The following is a 24728-nucleotide window of genomic DNA, read 5'->3' as shown; positions in this document are numbered from 1 at the left end:
GTTTGGGTGGGTTTTTTTGCTAGACTCTGGTACTTTCCATTCTCTGCAAGTCCAAGCACAAGTGAACATTGTTTGCAGCTGCCTGGTAAGTGATGTTTTTTGCTGTCAGAGTTTAAGTGAAAGGAGTTTAATTTTCATTTATGTAATTTTGCAATTCCCTAGGAAAATGCTGATTAAAAAAATCAGAGTAAACAAAGCTGGGAAACCATCTAGGGCTGACAGGAAATTCCCAGAAATGCTGTGGAAGAAGTTCACTTCTTGTAAGATGAACCCAAACACTGTTTCTACATTCCCACCATTTTTTGTTCCCATCCTCTTAAAAAGGTACAGCAGGCATTGGAATTACAATTCTACAAGCAATCCTGTTATTTTTAAGCCTGAAAAGTGTTTAACCAAATCTAGTTTAAAAAACATTAGATGTGTGAGGTAGCAAATTCTAAACACCAGTCTCTTCTTAAAATCCATTCTGCTGTGGCAGTGGCTTAAAGGTGTGAGATTAAAAAAAAAATAAAAATAAGGCTTTGTTAAAGTATTTGAAATTCTTATTTTAATTTAGATGCCTATTTGTTCCATTTCCCTGGTTTTGATCTAGGCTAGAATTGTCACATAAATACAATAAAATCTGTATTTCATCTTGTTATGATCAGGGAATATCTGTGTGTAAGAGAGACACAGAAAGAATGGTCTTGATCCCCTTAGGCTAAAGTACATACTGCGGCCCTAACATTTATTAGGCCTTTATAATATACTTTGCTGGATTTATTATCTCCACCTCTATCTACTTCTGCTTGAAGAGAACAGTCCTAAAATTGCCCTTAAAAGAAGACAATCATGATTCTTAAAATAGAGCATCCTTTCACAGCAAATCAAAAGTGGAGAACAATGGTGAGGGGGCTGTCTTTCCAACCTTACTGTGTGAAGTTTTCCTGCTGGAAGCTTTAAATGAAATAAAAATCAGCTTTTACAATGAGCTTTTGCAGATAATAACATTGGACAAGGACTTTGTTGGGTTGCCTCCTTTTAACTTGTCTCTTACTAGGCTACATGAAGAAAGCCTGATTGAGGGAGAACCAACTTTATCCAGGTTACAAGACAGAGAACCACATCTAACAGTCATAGCAGAAGAAGGCAGTGACATATAGCCTGAATTATTTTCTTAGGTCTCCATGTGTTCTTCTCTGTTTGAAGTGAATGCATCCCTTTCTTGCATCCTTGTCTAACTGAGATGACTAGCCAGGGAAAGAAGCATGAGTCACTTTGGAAGTTACTCATTCTCATCACTATTTTTTGTCCTCCAAGATTTCTAAGGGTTTAGCTGAAGATTCTTGAATTCAGTATTGAAGCGGTGAACACATGATCACAATTTTCTATTTGCACTGGTTCAGCTGCACAGTCAATGAGTATAGTGTGCGCGATCAGATGAGGTCTTTATGTTCACTTCTGTATTGTCTCACTCTCCATGCATAGTTTGGAGTTCAGACATGCAAAGAATTTCAGACCTAATTGTCAACTTATTGCTCTCACAGACACATTGTTAGCAAGTGCCATCTTCAAGTTAGTTTGATGACCTCCACTTGTAAACTACCTCTGCCCCTGCCTCTTCTAAGAGAGGAGCTGTCTTTTAAATTCCAGCTCATTCTTATTCATAGCCAGTGTATAACATACCGCAATATCCCTGGATTAGGCAGCTCTTTTTACACTGATCATCCTTCCCTCAAATGATGAACTTACATATGATATGATAAAACATCATTGTTTGCTTTAAAAAATAAACAAAAGTCCTTAAGTATCAGGGGAATGGAAGGGCCCTGACTAACTCAGCATCTTCATTTGACAACGCTCATCAGAAAAATCATATGCTGAACTGTTACTAAATCTGGCTTGTAACTTTTTTAGCAAAAGATTCAAGAAATAAATTGACCTTTTGAAGTTAAGGCCTGATCCTCTCTGCCTGAGCTGAGCAACTAAAGAGTCCACAATAAGAATAAGAGGAAAGTCATGATGAGGTCAGGAAATGAGCAGATGTGTCTAATACACAATGGTAGTCACATGAAATAAGTTACTGATCCTTTCTATGTGACACAGTTACCTACACCCAGCAGCACAGTAACAGAGAGATTGCAAACCAGCATCCTAGCAGTTACGCAGTATTATTCAGGAAACATGTTTCATTTTTAGGCACAAACACATTTGGAATGGGTAACTGCCATTGAGCCTTGACTAGCATATTGAAAACATACTAGGGTACTCTCAGGAGTTTTGAGAGTTCTGCACAGTTAGGTTAAATGATATCTAGAGTCCCAACAAGCTGGTTCCTAGTGATTCAAATGCTGGCAAACTGTTCCCTCTAGAATTAGTTGCAGAAGCTCCAGAATTTACAGTCACTACAGATAAACAGAAAACCTGAAAACTGTTTTCTTCTCTCAAGATTCATCCCCAGAAATTCAAATTCTCAGGAGAAGGTGAGACCAGCAGCAGGATGGGAAGTTTACTTGTCACATTCCTGGTGATAAATTCAGAGATGGGTAAGAAGAAGTTAACAATGGAGACAAAGATTCATACATTTAGGGGATCAATACAAGGACAGAAATCCTGGCTCTTATAGGAGCCAATATAAATTTAATCATTGATTCCAAATTACATGGCTTTTATCCAATATCTGTACCCCACCTAATTCACAGATAAACACTCAAAGGGAATTAGATGCTTCATAAACCTCATAGTCTGTCTCAGAACAGGAAATTCATTTGGAAAGAAGCATGTCTTGGTGCCTGGTGGCAGATGTGGCAAAGGACTGTTTTGTTTCTAGAGCTTTACTACTTTCCTTGTCTACAGCACATACCTTTCAGTTCAATATGATGACCAAATCTGCATCCAAACAAGGTTGAATATTCTTGAATTTTCTATTCTGTCTTCAGTGTTACTGTATTCCACTGAGGTCTCATCTTGCACTATGACACATTTATTACCGGATGATAATTGAAAAATAGAAGAAATGGCTTGGAGAGTAAATGGAAGAGAGGCAGATAATTTTAGGATTCAATTTTCTCTGCATTTTTTACTGGTAGGCATAACATAATACTGCAGTAGAATCCAATCAGAAGTTCTCTTCTGTACTTGTCACATTTCAGTGAGCTAACAGTGGCATGTCAAAACAGCTACAAATCTGGAAGACTTGTTTTTGCTGGAATTAACAATAGGACAACTAAAACTATGAAGAACAATATAAAGAGAATGCAAAAAATAATTGTTAAACAAGTAAAGGATTTCAATTATGCTTATTGCTACCTTAATTGGCTTTTCTTCCTGTGTAGCACAATTTTCAATATCATATTATACACAATTAATTCAACTGCTGTAATGAAATTAAATACATTTGTATAATTCGTATGTTGGCAGAAAATAGTAACATTAATATGGCCTATCATTTTGCAAACTGATAATAAAGCCCAAATCTAGTTAAGGAAACTCAATAAAATCTCTATATGGTAACACTGACCTATATGAGGAAGATGTTATTTGCCTGGACCAGAATGAACTTAGTGGAGCATGGTACAAACAAACAGATCCCCAACAATGTATATGTGGGGTCATCTTACGATTCCCCAAAGAGAACACATAGGAAAATCCATTAAGATTTCCTTAATTCTATCACAGTGAATTTCACAGCAAGCTTAATTTCACTATCTTTTTATTATGGTTTGGAAAGAAATTTGCCTTAGCTTTGCATGCTAGGCCAGAAGAATCCGTGCTTAGAGCGAGACTTGCAGCCCTGAAGGAAAGGAGTCAGGATTTATCTGCACAAGCCTGGGCTGCTATAGGAGCTGAAGGGCGCTCTGAATAAGTCAGATAGTATGCAACAATTCTCTGTAAAACCCTTTGCACCATGCTGCTGCCCAGGATCGTAACTGTGGGATGCGACCCTAACCCTGTCCTCCCCATTCTCTGCTGTGCTCTCAGCATACCCTTACTCTGTTCTAGTACTCTATGCGTCATGGTTCTACTAGCCAACACATAGCAAGAGTCTAGACTTTTAGGATTTCTTCATATAGCCGCAATTTCATGAATCACAGTAGAGGCATTGAAAAATTTCATCCGTTTTCATTATTGATTTTATGTATTTCAATATGCATATCCTTTTCATAAACGAATCAAGATACAGGCATTTTGATCACAGGATTGTGTGGTCTAGAAACACAAAAGTATTATGATTTCAAGAAAGAAAAGGTCATAATCTAGAAATCCAGCTGGGATGCTTGCCAGCCATGTCTTACACCACCATTCCCTAGGCTCATCTATTCTTCATTTTCCTTGCCTATAATTCTACCTATGATCTCTCTTGTAAACATTTATGAGCAGACATTTCAGACGCTTCGTATTTTCTTTAACAAACGGTTTATATCATCTTTGTGAAGAGTACTACATAACGATGTAACATCATACATTAATATTTAAAACTGAATGAAATAACACCTCAACAAGGATAATTTCTGCTCAGTTTGCTAGCTGTCTTAAATTCATTTGTGGAATGAATTAGAACAAGGAAACCACAGAGATAAAGTTTCCTTGCATTTTTATGAATAGACAGCAAATTCATTTTTTAAAAGAAATATTTGCATAAATGTAACATTTTTCCCTTCAAAATGGGCACCAGTTTTCACAAATTATAAATATGAAGTTCATTAGCTGATTAGATGTTCTGGAAATATGATTTACAGGCCACATCTCCAAATCAAGAAGGAAAAACACCACTATATGAAATATATTTTTGAATAGAACTCAGCAGAACTGTAAAACACAGAAACTGAATATTCCATAATTGCTGTTATGAGAGAACACCACTTTCAAAAGCAGCATTACAGAAGCACACTATAAGAAGCAGTGAACAAAAATAAATTTCATAAATGGCATAAATGCAGATTGAGAACTGAGAGAGATTTGGAGTCCAAATCCTGTAACAAACTATGGCAAGGCATGTATCAGATAGGCTCTGTTAGCATGTTGCTCGAAATGCCTTACTTTGGATTCCCTTCTGAAGCCAAAGGGATTGTGCATTCAAGAGTTATAGGAGATCTTCTCATGGCCAGCCAAGCCAGAACAATACCTTGCATCATAGTGCTACCTGTACTTTTGCATACTCCCTGCTGAGTTAGCAGAAACTTGTAACTTTTTTAAGTGGTTAAATTTGTGTTTGCTTTTGTTCCACATCCAGAAGGAGGGGCATGCTTGTGGTTTGCATTCCGTTGCCTTGTAATTCCATTGCATCCAATTTTCTTGTTCTCCCATCACAGCTCCCACTATTACAGGACCTTTTCCAGGAAAGGTCTGCTACTGTTTTGCAGAGGCATTGGGAATGCTTATAGTGATGGATATTTCTTTTCAGAAAAAAATGCTGACCTTCCAGAAATTTCTTGTCACCTTGTTACCGCTAACCTATTCCCTTAAACTATTTGTATTTTTTTCCCCTCTGATTACTTTTAATACCAGTTTTTCTTTTCATTTCCCTTAGGTTCCAGCAGGATCACTAAACCACAATTTACAGTTTCTGCAAACCCAAGGCACTTTCTTCCACTCTCACTTAGCTGCTTTGGGACTTGCAACTTATTGCCTCCTTTTTTATTTTCTTACAAAAAGCGATGTGTCCCTTAGATGACGGCCTACATAAAACATTTTTTATAGACCTGGGGTCAGCATACAGCTTTTTAGAAGGCATTAAAATTTGGCTTAGATACTGAAATACTTGTATGCTTGGGTTTTAAAAAAGGAAAAAGCATCAGTCCTTATTTTGAAAAGAAAATCAGCTCAAATCAACAAAGCACAGTCTTGGAAGTTCAGACAGCTTTGTGTGAGAAAAATAAAATCTCACGTAACTTTTTTACTTTTGAAGAACTGAGCAAATATCCTGCATAGAAGTTGACAAGATATGTATGGATTGGAGAATATCAAAGTCTACATACATACTTTTATAGTGTCCCTTGTTCTTACTCATACAATGGTATATTCTAGAAGCCTCAGCTACAGTTCTTGCCACTGTAAAAACCCATGGGAAAGTCCCTGTCCCTTTGCAGCTACAATCTAACTAGATGAGACAAATAAATTACAGAAAGGAATATACAACATAGAAGTGATTAAATGGCTTCTACAATATCATGCAGTATGACAATGGCAGAATCAAGAAAAAAATTGAGATTACCTGAATCCCACATGGGTCAGTGGTCTGTTTAGCGGACAATCCTATCCTCAGGCTTTGTCCAGCCCCACTGGATTTACCGTTGCTCCATACACAGTTGTAATACACAACCAGACAGCAACTGCCACATTCATTCCTCCATGATATGGTTGAAAAAAAGGAGGTACTCTTAACATCATTTTTATTAAGAGTTACACTTTAATAGGTCTGATATTAAGTGCCAAATGACAGCAATAGGATATGACAAATATATTTTGAGTCCAAACTGCAAGACTGTTCTATATGTCATCTGCATTATTGTTATGCATAAGGACACAAATAGTTGCTGACACTAGGTAACACATGGGTGATACTTAGTAAAATCATGTCAAGGTACATTTGATTAAGTGAGAATAACATAACCTGATTTATGGATTCCATTGACACACTACTTCGTTCTTGGCAGTGGAAATAACATTATTTATTTCTGTTGAATATAACTTTCCACATTTATCACATTCTGACTCTTGTATTAAGTGGTCTTGATTATAGTATTATTTATATGACATTAGGGCCTAGAAGGTCCAACTAGGTCTTCTCTGTGACATGCATAATAAAATACTTCTGTCAAGAAGTGTTTGTTGCTGAAATACTCAAGTGAGGCAAAGGAGGTTAAAACAAATGGATTTTCATGTTCTACAGTCAAAGACACACTGACATCTTCATGCATGATTTCTTCATCTGCTCAAATAACTCTGGAAGACTTTTTCATCATGATTGACATGCAAGGCTCAATCTGTAACTGGTCTTGTGCTCTTTGTTTTCCCACCCTTTGTATCAGCACTGATTTATCTCTCTTGCAGCCTCATCATATTTCCTCTACCAAGTGCAGCACAGAGAGACACTAATGCATGCCCTAGCCTAGCAAAACTACAACTGGGCACGTTTGCTTGTTACCAAATGAACTTCCTTCTAGATTTTATTCCACTATACAATTTTTTATGAAACTGAGGCATGTTGTACTGTATTTTGTGTTTAAAACTAAAAGTATGGGAAATAAATAATTAGTATTCAACAGGATTATTGAACAGAGCAATGGAAGAATTTAATTTGAAAGGGACTCTGGAGGTCTCTAATACAGCCTTCCTCTCAAAGCAAGGCCAACTAAATCATGTTGCTCAGGTCATTGTACAGTCAAGTTCTGAATATCTCCAGGAATAAATATTCCTATCTGAACACTTGCTCTGGCAGTTTGATCCCATGGGTTTGACCCATATCTCACTACCATCATGACAATAAAATTTTATCTTCTACAATTGGAGTGTTCTGTACTGCAGCTTTCGTCCACTGCTTGTGAATCAATGGAAGGAGAAAACTAAAATGGCAGCTTTATTTGGTAAGGAGCCTATCACAAAACATCACCTGGAAAACACAGAGAAAGTGGGATAAAGTACATTGTGTAAGTGAACAGATGAAACAGATTTCAAAGTTCTAGCATAGAAGAACCTGCAACTAAAGAAGAGGAAAATGAAGAGGACTGAGCGACTCACTTTGCTGTGCCAGCATTCAGATAGTTAAAAATAAGGAACTCCATCATTTGCAAAAAAAATCTTACAGCAAGATTTATTCCATGCAGCAATAAGAAAAGATTAATAAAAATCAGTTTTACCCCTCTTAATATGGCATGGGGTGAACTAGTAATTTGTGTAGCTAGAATCATAGAATCATTTAGGTTGGAAAAGACCTTAAAGATCAAGTCCAACAACCATGTACCTAGCACTGTCAAGTCCATCCCTAAGTGCCACATCTACACATCACTTAAATATCCAAGCCTGTTCCAGTGCTTGACAGCCCTTTCAGTGAAGAAATCTTTCCTAATAGCTAATCTAAACATCCACTGGTGCAACTGGAGCCCATTTCCTCCTTTCAGGTAGTTCAGAGAGCAATAAGGTCTCCCCAGAGCTTTGGTGAACATCACACAATTCCCCTGGGCCCATTGATCATCCTAGCCAGATCCCTCTGTTGAGCCTGTAGAGATGTTGTAGTCTGTAAGTAGGTTAGTTCATTTCAGGAGGCTGAAATAATGCTTGACATCTTGAGATGGTGCACACCCTCAAATAAGGAAGAGTGCCCTGACTTGGATGGAAGTTGACAGTAGAGAATAGGCCAGAAGAGGATGTTCTCTCCATCCGGACCATGTTCCAAAGAATGACATGCCTAAGATGAGTAACTTAGCATGCTCTGGCAACTGCTTCTGCTTGCTTTCAAAATGTGTGGTAGGATTCAGCTAATGATCATTAGCAAGAACCTCCAGGAAAAAATTACAGATGCCTTATGTTCCCTTGACATCCTGTGAGTGACACACAGGGAGCAAAGAGGAACAGCAAATCTGTCCCATCACATTCACTGTAGACCTCCGACCTTTTAAAAATAATACGTTTGGCAGAAAACGCTGGCCACTGCTGGTGTGCTAGCTATCAATATATTCTTAATAGAAATGACTAAACCAGCAGCTGAGCCCATCCCTACTACCACAGAGAACTATGCAACACACCAGCAACGAAAGGCTACTGTAAAAAATAAGTGTATTTGGCAATACATACTGTAAATAAAAGGTTTAGTGGCAGCTGCCAGATTACCTCTGCTGTAGAGTTGCTCCTTTAAATTTACATCACTGCAATCACAAAAACTGTAATTAAAAGCCATGTAAATTACTGTTTCCATTTCCAATGTAACAACAATTTTAAAACAATGCATCAATATGGAGCAACAAAGAAATTGGCTGTCTTCAAAACCATAGAGAAGAGATTTTATTCTATGATACATGTGTGTTTCCCAGCATGATTTTTCTTTTAATGATGCCTCATAGCAAAATAGTCCACTCTACTTACTGATCATGTTAAGCTGTTGCCATGGAAATATGAAGACCCTACTATACTCAGATGTTAACTCTTAAAGCACAGCTTTATAATTCTTTAATATAAATTTTTGTTTAAAAGGAGAGCTCTTGGCAAAGCAGAACTCAGTTACTCTTTCAACTGTCTAGCACAATAGCTTCATAAGGAAGACAATGATTAGGGCTTGTTTCAGGGGTGCTGCAATGACTGTAACAGCCACCCATATGAAAGGATGACACACATACTCCATGTCCGTGTGAACAGAGGATTATGAGAAAATTGACAAACAAACAGCTCCACAGACAATGTAAGTAGTACTTAATTAGTCAAGTTCATTAAGAATGGGGGGAAATGGAGAGCTCACTAAATGCTGCTACAGCTTTGCCTAGCACCTAATTCCTAGGGGCAAAGAAGGTGATTATACTTTCTCCTTTCCCCTCCACCTCTGTCGTTTCTTTTAGAAACAAAGATCAAAGATGTTAGGAAACAACCATGTTAAAATCACTGCCTTTTTTTTTTTTTTTTTTTTTCCCCTTTTTTTTTTTTATTCCCCCAGGGGGATTATGGTCATCAAGGTATTGAAACAAGACCAGTGAATTCAAGAAATGGGCAGAGATGAGCTGCAAATGGCTGTCTTCAAGTTACAGAAATCAAGGACAACCAAGCTGTGATTCTAACCACATCATCTTCCTGCTATTTGCTGGTTACAGACATGGGTATCTCTGGCCCAGCTGACTACTACAACCAAGGTGGATATTTGGTCTTGAGTTAGCATGATTCTGTATGGTAGCTAAAGAAATGCCCCAATTCAGACAACTTTTCTATTTCAATGACCAAGACACATAGTCATTTTATCTATTTCTGTAACTCCTGCTTATGCCCGAAGAAATAATTCTTGAGCATGCAAATGCAACTAAAATGAGTTGTGAGGAAATTCATTTCGAATGCCCAGTTACAGTCAGCCAGAGAACCATCTGATTCTCAAATATAGCCCTTTAAAGGTAGAGCAAATGTATTCAGTTCTTGGTAAGGTATCCTGATCTATACAGGTATTATTATTATGAACAATGCTTCAGCAGGCAGGTGCTTACTTTCTAAACATTGACAACATAAGAAAAATGGTGTTGTAATCCTGGTACCTTTAATCATTTTTAACGCTTTTGTTTGCCTGTGGTTCTTTCTTGCCTTACAAAAAGTAAACACATGCTCATATTATTTCATTTAAACTTGCACTAACCAAATATCCAGATAATTCTGAAAATATGCATCAGCCACGTGATTTATAAGTGAATTACATACTTACTGTATGTAGTAGGTATAAATCAATATGGTAGGTCTCCTGATGCTCAGGAAATTTGTTTTACAATCTCTATCTTACTAAAGCTAAAGAAGTTGATTTAGATGGCTCTAAAAGCTTAAATGAAATACAGCCTAGGCAAGTAGTTTCTAATAACATACATCAACTCTTTATACATGGGAAGAAGCCTAAATCTTAAATCTGTACTTTTTTTCCTGTGATAAATGCATTGCATTTTTCTTCAGCAGTGACAGGAGGCAGACTAGATCTCTTTCTTCCTGCAAAGAAGCTGAAGTACTTGTGACTTGGTGTTGGCTATCTTTAAAAAACAGCAATACATAGGGGAGTTGACAACTGTGCCTTCACTATGATTGATGTCATCAATAGTCTAAACACAGCACTGGGGGCCAGGAATCCTCCTGTGGACTGTAAACCTGGATTTGTCACTAATGCTCTCTGAGGCCAGAGGCAAGTGATACGTATATCTTTACAGCCCCCTGAGTAAGGTAAGAGTCAATTGCACAAGTATGTAGACGTCTGATGGCTAAATAATTGTCCCAATAAAGGTCAAGTATCCTTATAATATATCCCTACTTAGTGTATATCAGTTGAAGGTGACAAGCTCTGAAGTCACTCCCCGAAGAGATGCCTAAATATGTCAAAGATTGTTGGCCCTATTTAAGGCCAGTTCAAAACCTGGTGATTGCTTTTTCAAAAATTTTAATCAGTATTTCTATTACCTGGTTTATTCCTTTACTACTGCTATCTTTCAGATGTATCCTCCTTCCCCTCCTCAAGACAGAAGAATGTTATTGCATCCATTAAAGGTGAGTGACAGAAGCTCAGAAAAGCCAAATTACCTGTGCAAAGCCATTATGAAATCTACGAAATCAGGGGCAGGAACTCAAATATTTCAAAATTTAGCAAAATTTATCAATCATTAGATGTCATTCATGTCATGTGCTGTCAACTCCTGAAATCACCACCAAAGTATTTGATAAATATAGGATGGCTACTATAGGAAGGATTAGACTGCAGCTTTAATAGCCATGTTTACATGCAACTAATACCCATTGGAGAGATGTATCAGAGCAGTATGAAGAACTGAAAGATGCAGATAAGTCTCTCAGCTGCTTTGCGACATTGTCAAGACTCACAGATTTAGCTTCTTAAACATGCCTCTGAAAAACAGTCTGACTTCTGTGCTGTGAGCCTTTACGATCACTTAAAATAAATCCAAATCACCTGACAGATCACTAAATAGGAACATAAATTTATCTGAAAATCCCATCCCACATAATTAGATTTTATTTTAGCATTCAGCCCAGGGAAGCCCAGCTCTGTGGTGAATGGCTGGGTGTTTGGCTACATGTTCGCAGCTACTACTTTGCCCAGGAGAGCTCTGTCTCTTCCCTTTCACTAGGATAAATGCCAAAGGCAGGATGTAGCTGGGCAAAGATACACTCCATCAGCTGCAGCCTTTCTAAAACTCTGGGGTCCACATGGTAGATACAGCCAGTCATACAGACCAACTGCATCAGACACATGCAGCTCCAACAGTGGGAAGTTAGCCATAGCTCCCCACCTGCACTGCGGAAGAGGCCAGAAGTGGCAGGAGACGGTGACCAAGCAATGATAAGACAGGGCGATGATATTAGGGCTACTCCTCAATGAAATCAGTATCATTTTTATTCATAAGGTTTTAGTAGAAGCAGAAATCAATTACTTAACAAAGAGCCTAGACTAGAAAACTGCAAACCATGTTCAGCTTTGTCGTTAAATATCATTAAAGCAATAGGATCCCAAATGATAACCATGTGATTCGATTTTCTGGGGGGGAGAGAAGTAATGCCAAAGTAGGTATTTATCAGACTCCTATATAATCTTACACGAAGGGTTATTTGTGGCAGAGAATCCACTAACATTTTAGTAGAAGCCATTGAAAATTCAGTTTATATGAACAAGAAGATAACATAAATCCTTTTAAATAGACTTCATTAACAAAAAATTACCTACACCAAAATCTCATTTTGAAAATAAACCCTGCAGCAACTCTAGCATACAAATCCATTACAACATATATTCCTTAAGAGTTAGTTTAGATGCCAAGTGAAAATCAATGTGATTATTTGACTTTATTATAAGAAAACAGCTTTATGAAAGTGCATAATCAAACGTGTTCAAGTGAAATTTTGACATTACTTTCAAACTCAAAATAGACAAAACCAATATATTTGAATAGGATCCCACTGTCAAAGAGTTAAACCAAACTCAATGCAAGTAAGTGAAAATGAAGATACATAGTGTCACATAATCACAGAATAATACACCTTGGAAGGGACCTCAGGTAGTGTAAATGAAAGCTCACTGCATTACTTTCTCCCTGCATAACTGAAACATGAAGAAAATCTATATAGGAAAGTGTGACAATTTACCAGAATGACTAGATAGTGCACTTCCTCACAATATAAGGACAAGACTTTGCATAATCTTGGGATCTAGAGGTGTCTTCATTGAGAAGAAAAAACATTTTCAGTTGTATTTTCAGAATAAACACAGGTCTCTGGAGTTGGAGGCCTGGAGAAATATTTGGGGTACTTTTTTAAGGAAGAAGTGATAGAACATACTTCCAAGGAATATTAAAACTGAGGATTTTGAGGAAGGAATATAATTAAGCATGCTAGCAATGAGGTAATGTGGACTGAAAAGCAGAAGGATGCATATATCTGCAAGACTTTCCAACAAAGAAAAATGTATTCAAAATGTAATGCAAGTGAATGATGCAGACATGCCTTTATCTTCACCTGCACTTATCAGCTGCCAACATTTCAAATTGCATCACTCTCGCTGGAGTGAAACTTCTCCTGTTCTTATACTGACTGTAGCTTATCTACAACATGGAGACACAATGGGGCTATTTTAAAGATGCAGATCCTCCTTTAACGTTTCTTAATTCTGCTGGATTTAAGTCAAACCCTTAGGGTATCTTAAACTCCGGGGGTGAGCACCTGTTTTTAACAGACTCATTAAGGATAAAATGCACCCCTTCAGCATCGGCAGCCTGATATATGAACTGTGCAAAAGGCTGATATTGCTGCAGTGTGTTTAAGCAAAGAGGCTGAATTTCCAAATGGCTTTTAGGGAGAATTGACCATGGCAGCTATCTTCTGAATGTAGGGTGAATGTGCTCGGCACATTAACAGAACTTCATGCAATCCTGAGGCTACCATCACCTCAGTCAAAAGTGAAGGGGAAATTAACTCGAGAAGTGCATGAGTGGCCTTGTCTTCAGCAGGAGATCCACTCCAAAGCCCTCTCCCATTAAACATCCTTCTGGGTCAGAAGAGCAAGGAGGAGGTTAAGAACCAGCCCCCTGTTGCCTGAACTGTACTTTACCAGGATGCTGCTTTTACAGTTTTTCATGCTGTGATTATTGAGAGGCAGTCTGACATGGCAATGCCTGTGCTTAAAAATCTAGCTATTTTTTGTGATGTCCAGGCTGCATCCTGCAGGCAAGTCCACAGGGGACATAAACTGCAGAAGCACTCATCCTGTCACAAAGAGGTGAGTAGCAATCTGGGTAACCCCAGGAAAGGAATCACATACTCTCTGTCATTTGTATTTGGAAGTACAGAAAGCAATTTGAATATGTAGCTTGGGCTACATATTCTTTTTCTTATACATTTCTTACCCAATTTACACAGAGCTTGCAAAGTGCCATAGGGCTTAGTTAGCTCAGCATTGCCACAACTCCTTGGCATCTGGAAAATGCAAACACAGGCATGTACCTCCTTGGCACTGACCTCTAGGCTGTCAGCTTACATGTACCTGAAGTAAATTTCCCAGACCTGATATCATATTACAGCAAGTAATATCTATGCCATGTAGTTGCTTCACAGAGAGGTAAAAGCTGTGCTAACTGTTTTCAAAGCACTTTGACACACTAGATAAAAGAACTTCCATAATTACAAACTGGAATTATTTAAAGATACAAAATACAATAGATTTTACTGGCTGCTGTTTTAATTTAGGCATACAGCCTTTTCTCTGCTTGCTCTCTACAGCATGCCAGCTAGAACTGCATACCACCAGAATTGAACACAGCAGTTCAGCATAGGAAAACAGCAAAACTGTCTCAAATAACAGAAGTATAAGGAATTGCCTGTTTTGTATGGCAAATCAATAATGGGTATAATGGCCCACCTCGCTCCCTCTTTTCAACTTGGGCAAGAACTGTATCTGCAGAATGAACTGACATTTCTCATGTACTTGCCTTTTTGCCCTGTTAATTTGATTGATGTAATGCATCCTTCTCTTTCCTTCTGTTGCTGAAAAATACCGCAAGAATACATCAAGACTGATGCACTCTCAGTCAATCAGAGCAGATTTCTGCATATAACCTTCCTGACAATACTGTGTTTGCAGTCTCTGCAAACTTGTAGTGTTGGAAATGTTGGCACAGGCAAATTAAAGTTTAATTATTCACTCAATCTATTAGGATGAAATTCAGCTTAGTGCAGAGGATCTGCACAAGAATGGCTGTGCCCATTTCAGTACCACAAAAGTGGGGCTTTACATATTAATTTGACCAGGCAAAACTGCCCTGTCCACAGCCTTTCTTGACAATAGAAGCTGCAACTGCTTTACCTGCAGCTCTAATGGCTAAAGAGTATGCCGTTACTGTACAGATGATCTAGTACACAAAATAGAGCATCATTGACCACAAGGTCTAGGCCTGAAGACTCCCTGTAAGTTTAAAGGTCAAAACCTCATCACACTATTGGGAACTCAGGCTGTCATATAAAATATCTGTCTCTGCATATTCCTCCTCCTTGCCCTCAAACATATTCTGCTTTCTTTTATATTTCCTTGAAGGCAATTACCATAACCTCTTCCTCAACTCCAATTCAGTCAGACTTGATTTCAGAACACTAATAAGAATATCCTGATTTCAACAAAAACAGCTAAAAAACTCTGAGGTTTTGATATAGACAGACATGTTTCTTCTGCTGAGGTTTCTACCAATGTCTAGCTGGTCTTTTGGAAACCTACTCTTTCCTTATATCTGATTTTTAATAACATACTCTGTTATAACTCTCAGCTTCAGGATAGTGCTGCAGCAGGGATGGATGGCCTGCTACCAGCCTGCTAAGAATAGCAACATTTCCCAAGTGATGCTGCTGTCCAAAATGGCTACAGATAATATAACAGTGGATTGAGCACTGTCTGTATGACTTCAGGCCTGATGGTCATTTTATTTCATGAGTCTTACACTGTTGTATTTTTCTGTGAGTCAATGGAATTATACTGGCATCAAACTAGTGCAATGGAGTGGTGAATTGGGCCCTTAGAGTTCAATTCAATATGGAAAAAGTAAGCGAAGCTTCGGAAGAGATGCAGAGTGACTATGACAACTCCTAACACTCTTGTAAGACTGCCTGAACAACAACATTTATTATTTCTCAGACTTTATCATCTCCCCTCAGATACATTTGCCATGATATTCCCTAAAGCTATTGACCAAATGTTACAGTATTAGATTCTACAAAACATTGTGGTAAGAACAGAGGTAGTCTCTGTGCGATAAGATAGATAAGCTGTAACAGCTTACTGGATGGAGCAAGCAGATGGTCCTAACATGATGTACAGAGGTTTAATCTCAGTATTTTATGAATTTACACTTGTCCACATGAATCTGATAAGTTTTACACTTGAGTAGCAAAGCACTTTTGCTATAGCAAAGCCAACTATGCATCAATAAAACATACAAGAAATGTTTTAATTAGAAATGATCATCACTAATGCTCAGTAATCTCTATTTCTAACTGTAGCTTCATGCAATGCAATGACTGCAGTACAAGGGCAATGGGAAAGGCAGTAAAAATGATATTGCAGATTTCAAATGACACGTGCTGCAGGTACTATTTCAGAGCATTACATTGAAAAAATATTTTGAAATGAAATCTATTTCATGATTGACCTTTAATTCTTTGAATTGGCTTTGTTTTGACGTATTTTGTACCTCATTGGTCTTTCTCATATTATATCTTTAGATTTTTGTTTTATTATGGAATTTTCACGTGTGGTTGTATGTGCAACACCAATTATTTTGTGGCAAATGGTAATATTAATGCAGAGAACTAAGTATCAGTTTAATCCTATCCCCATCCCCAGCAATTCTGCAGCAATTCTTGGAGATATAAAATAGCAGGCACGTTTTGCCTGAATACTGAAGCCTAAGCCAGGCCTAACAGAAATTGTTTCTTGTCTTGATGTTTGACCACATCAGAGTGACTTTTAAGTTAACATGCAAAAAAGGAAGGTTGCAATATGTTCAGCACAGAAATATATGCATTTTTTTTAAGGACATGCAGTTTCTTGGGTGCCCAGTAGCTGGTTGGCCTGCCCTTACCTTTGTGAACTTGTGAAAATTGTTAAGGACTAAATCTGAAAAGTACCCACTAAATCTTGTTCACTATCTTGGAGGTTTGAATCATCCAACACACTGACAGGCTGACTTATGTGCTCCTGAACATTAAAAGTTAAAGGTCTCGAGTTGAGCATCCAGAAATAACAATCCTTAACCTGATGCAGGTACTTGAAACTGTTTGCCTCCTGGATTCATCAGACCTCTGAGTGATGAATATGAAAATTGCATCAAGGCTTCATATACAAGTCTTCAGAACATGCTAGGACATTTCTATTGGTAAGCAATAAACTTGTACAGTGTAATTTTAGAAGCACAGCAGGGTGCCTTGTATCCTTTCCTGTTAATACTACTCCTTTCCTTTCAAAATAAACAGCAAACAAATATAAAACTGTTGAATAAACATTAAAACAAAGATTAATTTTAACATTCTTTGACTTTCTGTCAAAACTGTATTCATATATATTCAAATATCATCTGATAAATAACTTAACTGGAAATTAACAAAAACAAAAAACAAAAGGAACGGGGGAAATAAAGATACCTGGAAAGATTTCAACAAAGATCTAACTCTTGGAGTGTTTCCAAGCAGCAGATTTTGATTAATATTATAATACAGCCTGCTAAGACAGCACCTCATAAATATCCATGAAGCAGTTTATTAGAGATGGTTGTAAATACTTAAAATCTTGTCTTGCAACCCATCAGATTTCAGAAAAAAGGCAGCTGAGAACATCAAAAGATGAAAATAAGAAGAATTCTTAGAAGACATTTTCTTCCTTTTAAATATTACAATATATTAGTCAAAAAAAACATTATCCTGGAGAGTGGGAATACTATAGGAAAATGTATGGGTTGCTTTAAGCACAACTAGCAGAGATTTTGCGAGAGAGACTGCTGGAGGAAAAAACCCCAAACAAGGGGGAAAAAAAAACCCCATACAAAACCCAAACCACAAAAATATAAGATGGGGATTACATGAAAATTACTCTTACTGCAACCTTCTATTTTCTTATTTCAAAATCAAAACAAAATCACTACTTGTAAGAAAATGAAGTTGGTATGCATGTCTGTATGTTTGTACGACTTCAGGTAGGTCATGTAAAAAGAGGGTGGAAACCCGCTGAGAAAGGAAACAATGAAATATTGGGGCACAAGCAATTTACTTCCACATTTCTTCATCTTGTAGGTCTCTTTATACATCAGCATCTTGTGACTGTAGAACTTGTGATTACAGCCTTTTGAGACTGTTGAAATAAACGTTTACTTTCTGCTCCGTCCTTTTTAATACTACATATTTTCATCCAGATTAATTTAAGATCTGTTATATTTGAAGTTTTAGTCATTTATACTCCAAGTTCTTGTCTTACATGAAGTATTTATGTGTTCACAGACAAGGGTAGCACTTTTGCTGTTTTTCTACATTTTCTTTCCTTTACAATGTATTTTAGCTCACCATGTCTGTAAGACAGAAAACTGAAGTCACACATCTACCAAGAGATGGTGAGCAACAGGCAGGAGAACAACATTCTAAAATGTGGTACTAATGATACGACATAGGCCTTTGAAGGTAGGAGGCACCACTGGCTTGCTCCATTCTTCATCTGTTCTGGGAAGGATAGCAGTAGGGACACTCACGATAGAGCTATTCTACAGGAAATGAGTTATGAACACGGACTAAAACATCTCTCTTGAGGGAATTTTTATAAATGGGAAATGGTACAAGTCATGACTGACCACAGACAAGCTACCTATAGGAAGGCCAAGCTGTGATTGCTCTTTAAGGTCAGCCCCTACCTGAGTTGCTCCCTGTGGATGGAATGGGTTGAAGTCACAGAGCAGATTCAGTAGCCAGCCCAACAGTTTACTTTCAATTCCCTCTCCCTTTGCTGTGATAAGAATTTCGCATGTAACCAGCCCAGTGCTACAAGTCCTCTGTTTTCCTGACTATGTGTGGCAGATACAGGCCCCCAGACAGTGCATGACTCTCTCGCCTACAGCCATGAGATACAGAAACATGATGTGACACAATGGGGTATGTTCATCCCCCTGAATCAAAACTGGGGCTGCATATGCCCCTGGGAAAGAGTGAAATAAAAGAATGCTAAAGGAAAATGATAGTGTGCTTACTCTGCCTTCCTGTTCACTTTCTAGCTTAGCAAGTCCCTAAGAAACCATTTGTCATATGTTACCAACTTGGTGCTGCCAAGGTAGAGCTGTTGTTATGCAGTAAAGCTTTCACAAAGAAGGATACTTTCTCCTCACACAGAAAGTTTTGACTTGGAAACAATGCCAATTTTGATCATGGTATTGCAGCTCAGAAGCCAGATGCTATTGTTCTTCACTGTCAGGCACTCTTTGTGCTATGCATTGCACAACACACTTCCATCTCCCATCCATGTAGGAACCTGTAGCGTTTTGGAAGACATTTTTCTGCTTGGTTGTCTTTTGAAATATGTTAGTTTCCAACATTTAGCTTTAAAGGCAAAATGCACAAGTTTATAAGATACCATTCTCCAAAATGAGAGTTTTGGTGAGATCTACGAGGCAGGCCAGTCATGGAAAGCAAAAATCTAAATACAAATAACGGATAGGAAGATTAAACAAAGACACAGAGGTCAATGATGGGAAAGGGAATAGCACACACTGCCATAGAAACAATTTATTTTTTAGAGAAATTATAAACTCTAGCAACATTCTCATTGCTAGGTTAACACTGGAACCACTGATGCTCCTAGAAGTGACTTTCTGCTTGCTAAATTTCTGAAATCAATGTTATACACAGCCTTTGTGTGAAAGCACTAATGAGTCATAGTGTAGTTGGCTGAAAACCATTTTTGTGCCTCAACTTCATAGATACACTAGATCCAACTATAAACTTTATCTTTGACTTCCAGGACATTTAGTCTTCAGGCCCAAAGGTAATACTTAGCTCCCTGGAAATCCAGATGTCCTCATTTCTAGTTGCTATGCATCACCTTGGCCATGCTTTATCTCATAGCATACGTGATCATGAACTGAAAGAACGTTATTCACTTGCTTTCAGCTTCCATGGGTACAAATATATTAAAAGACTATTTATGATTCCCCATGTGAGAATAATAAATACGTTTGTACTTAACTAATTAATTTTGTGTCATAATTACATTGGTTTCCATACATGTCATAGTAACCTTTTGAGACTGTTGAAATAAATGTTTACTTTCTACTTCACCCTTTTTTTTTGATACTATACTTTTTCACCCAGATAAAAATGTAAGTATTTTTCCAACTTGTCAAATTCCAGGCTACTCCATTTTCAGGCGAAGTCTCCTTCATTACTAATAAAAATCCCTTGGGGAGATAAGCAGCAGCTGAACACACCAGCTAAAGAGAAATGATGAACTACAAAAATATACTTGCTCAGTGTGGATGTGGAAGGAAATCATATGCTACTCTTCTGTTTCCATACAAGCATTACTTTCTATTGAATTGTATGCTGCAGCTCACTCCAACCCTACATTCTTCCCCCAAGAGTAGTCATTCATTTTCAGCAGCATGGCTATTTTGATTGAGGTATTTTTCCTGCTCACCACTGAATGTGCTTCATATAGTTTGATACACTAACTTTCTGTTAAAAAGGGAAAAGAGGGAAGAAGCAATTTCTTACCTGGGTAGCTGACATACTTCTAACAGAATATTTAATACAGGAATACAACATGAACAGCCGTTTATAACAGAAGGAAACCCCAAAAGAATAAATTCTAAGCAGCCACAATAAATCTTTATCTGAAATTAAAGGATGAAAGCTGGGGAAATGATTCTACAGACTCATCTTCATGGGCCCAATCCTACACAAGCTACAAAGACCTAATAAGTCCCATTTCACTGAACTCCAGAGATTAAAATTTTCAAAGATGTAACTACATCTGGTATGAACCGTATTTTGGCAATCTCAGAAGCCCTGTGATATTCTGAGCATCTCAATGATGAATTACTTTGAAGATACTGGGGTTGTGAAGAGTCAACACCTGTAAAACTCTGGCCACTTATTCAATTTTTAAATAAGAACATTGTTAACTGAATTCTTGAAGCACTAAAGCTTGACAGTTCTGTTCTGGGAAACAGAAGTCCATTAAAGCTTATCCTTAAGGTCAAGAAATTCAGACTCTAAGGCAGCAAGCTGGGGAATGGCTTCTAAAGCTATGAGTCCCCTTGGGGAAGTGGTCAGCTACTTCCTGTTTAACTTGGAGATTGCAAATTCAAGCCCTCTCATTCATACACCTGCAGTACAGTTACACAGAAAAATAATTTTTCTCCAGTAGCCCGTATGAGTCAGAAATACATTGCTATGGTTTAGATTGTAGTATGTGGCTTGAGAGGCATTCATAGCTCTGTACTGGGAAAACCTGAATAATGTGGAGATGTTTTGCTTACCTCTACCTCTTAGAATGACTGGAAAGGTAAGAAGGTCCTATTCCAATGCTATGAAGCCATGTTTACTTCCCAGAAGTATGCAGTGTTCCTTCAGCATAGGTAAGAAGCTTTCAGACTTTCTATGCTAAAATACACAGTACTTTATACAATCTAGCTAAAAGCCAGTCTAGCATTCCATCTCAAAAAGTTGTCACCATCCACAAACATGTCTTATTCACAACTTGACAAGACTGTGGAAGATTTATTTAGATACTGCTTAGTATACAACCCAGTAATAGCCTGCGTGATGGAAATCAGCTCCTACATCCATTGTGCTTTGGTAGTTGCACAGACGTCCAGCCAAGAGCAGGATTTCCACTTGCTGTTATGGTCTGTGTACCTAAATAAAGCCTTGTGAGAATGTCTAAGTATCTGGTATTTATACATGATCTATACATCATTCCAATTTTTAGTGATCAAACAGCTTCTGTGTTTTTACTTTGTCTAAATGAGAAATTTGCACCTTTTAGAACCATAGAAGATGTTTGCCAGCTGACAAAAATGCATGTATTTAAAATAAATCCACATACAAGAGATTATGAAATTCGTGCCAAGTATATGAATATAAAGACTGTAACTGTGTAAGGCTTATTACATAAATGAGAAGTCTTAATACTGTGCAGAATCATTTTAATCTCTCTATGCAGTAATATAGCCTGGCCTTCATAACATACAACTCCATCTGTTCTGGCAGTTTTGCAGTAAGTACACATGAAACTCAATAGCCTTTCACTTACTTAATCATGGCTAAAACTGCTCACAGCTACAGAACTGTGCCTTGGAGAACAGAGAAGTGCAAGGGCACATCCTCCACTGCATGTAGGACTATCCTGTTTACTAGAAACAGGACTAAAACTTTTTAATCACATTTAGATTGGTCTCAAGCTCGTTAGGCCTATTCCATCTATAATGATAATATTTTCAGTGGAAGATCAGTCGAGGAGCATGGTTAAATTTTCAGCACGATTGCTGTATGTTCTGGGGATAAGCCAAGAACTTCTGTTTTACATGTGGTTACTTGTTATTCATTTCAAGGAATTAAAATTAGAACTGGCATCGTAGTTGAAAATATGTCCTCTTTTTCTGAGAAATAATATTCAAGGAAAGAGTTTTGTACATGGCAGCTTGTTTCTCAGGACATGAGGGAACACTTCAGAAATGCATCTTTATTGGAGAGGAGAAATCCCTCAGCAAAGCACAGTATGGGAAGAGTTAACTCATGATTTTAGGGCATTGTAATCTAAAAGACTGTTAAATAGTGAGAGAGAATTAAGTGACCTGAAAATGGCATAACTAATTGCAGAGTCTTGAAAAAATAACGGTAACGTGGAGGTTCATGAAATGTGTATGAACTGTATCACATATTCATGCCCTATTACTGTGAATTCTGAAGTGTCTTACTGTTCAAGATAATAGACCTTGATTCAATTCATTCTGATGTAGAATGAATTTCATGTGCTAATTAGTAAAGCATTTCTTAATGATTAGGAAAAAGTAGATAAGATCTGATTGAAAACCTAACTGTCAGAGATAAAACAACGATACAACTCAGGGTGGAAAGAATGCCAGTCAGGCTGAATTCAGGTGTCTTAATTATGATAATTAATGATTGTATTCCCTATATAAATGAACTCAACCAACATGAAAAGCATATTGTAATTAAAGTGCTTTTGAAAAGCAACATTTAAACAAATGCCATTGGTAATATTAATTACTTTTTTCATTTTCCATTTCACATTTGATTGCATTGGTTCACTAAAGAGCTAATATAGAAAGACTTTGAACTACTACAGTTTCTACTGAAATAAGAACTTAGCATTACACAGAAAGAGGGCTTAAAAGACCCTGCAGACCCTGTATCTTTACCACTGCACATAATCAGTGATTTTTCTTGCACACAATGAACTCTCCATTAACAAACTGCTGCATCATGTTTTCCACCTTCAATATGCTGCATTAATGGATTTCCTCCTGGCCAAAAGCCAAACTACAAGTGAATGTGACTTTGGAGAGACCAAAAGAAACAACAGATGAAAGAAGATGCTTTGGGGGGATAGACCTGTTCAGGAAATGGGTTTCATGTCCTAGAAGAGTCAAGAGTTTTGTTTTTTCCTTTTTTAGCTATAAAGTCCCTTGCACTGAAATGAAACTAGAGTTTGTGATTTGGTTTGGTTTGGCTGGTTTTTTTTATTGAAGAACCAACATCTTCCCAGAGAAAGCTTGATTTTATTCAGATTAATGCAAGAGGTCCTTTAAAAACAAACAACTCAGCCATTTATGTCTTGGGTGCCCCAGGCTTGTTTATAGTCACCTCTATGAAAACAGCTACCTGTCCACAGAATTCTTGCTGCTCTAAAACACATGGTGCATTTAGACACCCCTGTTTAATGCTTATACTGATCTTATCATGTAGAGCCTCTGTCAAATCTGCAGATGACAACATATATGCACATATCAAAGTTATTTTTTAAGATAGGTAAGAGGTATATCAACATTATCTTGTCATCTACATTTGCTATACTGGGAAAAATGCTTAGTGACAGAGCTTCTCAAAGTAGTGTAAAGTCAGCGTATTAAGGGTAATTTAGCCTGATAATAATATGGTAAGCGCAGAACAGCTCCCCTGGAAGCCAATCCTGTACTGATTACAATTCTACATAAGAGATAAAATGTAAGTTAGCAAAAGTTTCACAGCTGCAGACCAAAGTGACAAAATAGAAGAACAAAGAGATCAGTCATAATGGGTAAAATTCTGGCCTCAGTATGGTCAAGAGCAAACTCCCATTGATTTTAATGATGCTTGATACTTCTAATTCATCACCTTTGAAGTGACAAATATACAAACACCAGTCAGTACAGAGAAGTGGCCTGCTAAATCACACCTCCACAAATGTGGGGGCTTTGCTGTGTGCAGTCAGCCACCTGGAAAATTTGCCAGCAGGCTTTGAATGTATACTTTGAAGTGATTCAATTCCATTAAAGTGTAGCTTGCTCATTTCATATTTCTGAGCCTCTTAAAAAAGCCATCTGTAGTTATTCTTCCAGTCAGAATAACCATTTCCAGTAATGGAAAAATGAATTATCTAGGGAAAAACTGGAAATGTCCCTGTTACGGATAAATACTATGTGTTCCTTTTCCCTTCTCTCTAGTGCTCTTCACTATTCTCTTTTTTAAAGCCTGCTTCAGTAGCTGTCTGTCTCCTTATTTTCACTTTAACTCTGAGCCATGAGAAGCCCATGAGCTGCTATCACCAGAAAGGGTAGCTCAACAGCCATCTTCTACTCTTTTTGAGGTAATGGTTCTGCATTAACTCGTATGTTTTCATAAAAGGAGTAATCAAAAGAAGCAGTGTGTTCTCCAGCATGAGACAACAGCTTAAAATGTCCCATTCTTGCCTATCAGGGCCTCTGTCCTTCATTACTCAAACTTTCATGCAGCTTCTAAGCTTACTTGCACGGTCTGCTTCACCACTGTTACCCATC

The 24728-nt window shown here is 37.7% G+C and overlaps 1 long non-coding RNA gene across 1 annotated transcript; it reads left to right on the top strand.

The window, feature by feature from the left end:
• The first annotated feature begins 9281 nt into the window (after positions 1-9281).
• On the top strand, positions 9282-17053 carry LOC115601125. The gene is made up of 4 exons (XR_003989240.1): positions 9282-9373; positions 9623-9815; positions 11137-11190; positions 16958-17053. It is a non-coding gene; the product is annotated as an uncharacterized LOC115601125 (long non-coding RNA).
• Positions 17054-24728: the final 7675 nt, after the last annotated feature.

This window comes from Strigops habroptila, chromosome Z, assembly GCF_004027225.2.
Source record: "Strigops habroptila isolate Jane chromosome Z, bStrHab1.2.pri, whole genome shotgun sequence".
NCBI lineage: Eukaryota > Metazoa > Chordata > Aves > Psittaciformes > Psittacidae > Strigops > Strigops habroptila.
The sequence above is the reverse complement of the archived record's forward strand: the minus strand, read 5'-3'. Positions and strand labels throughout refer to the sequence as shown.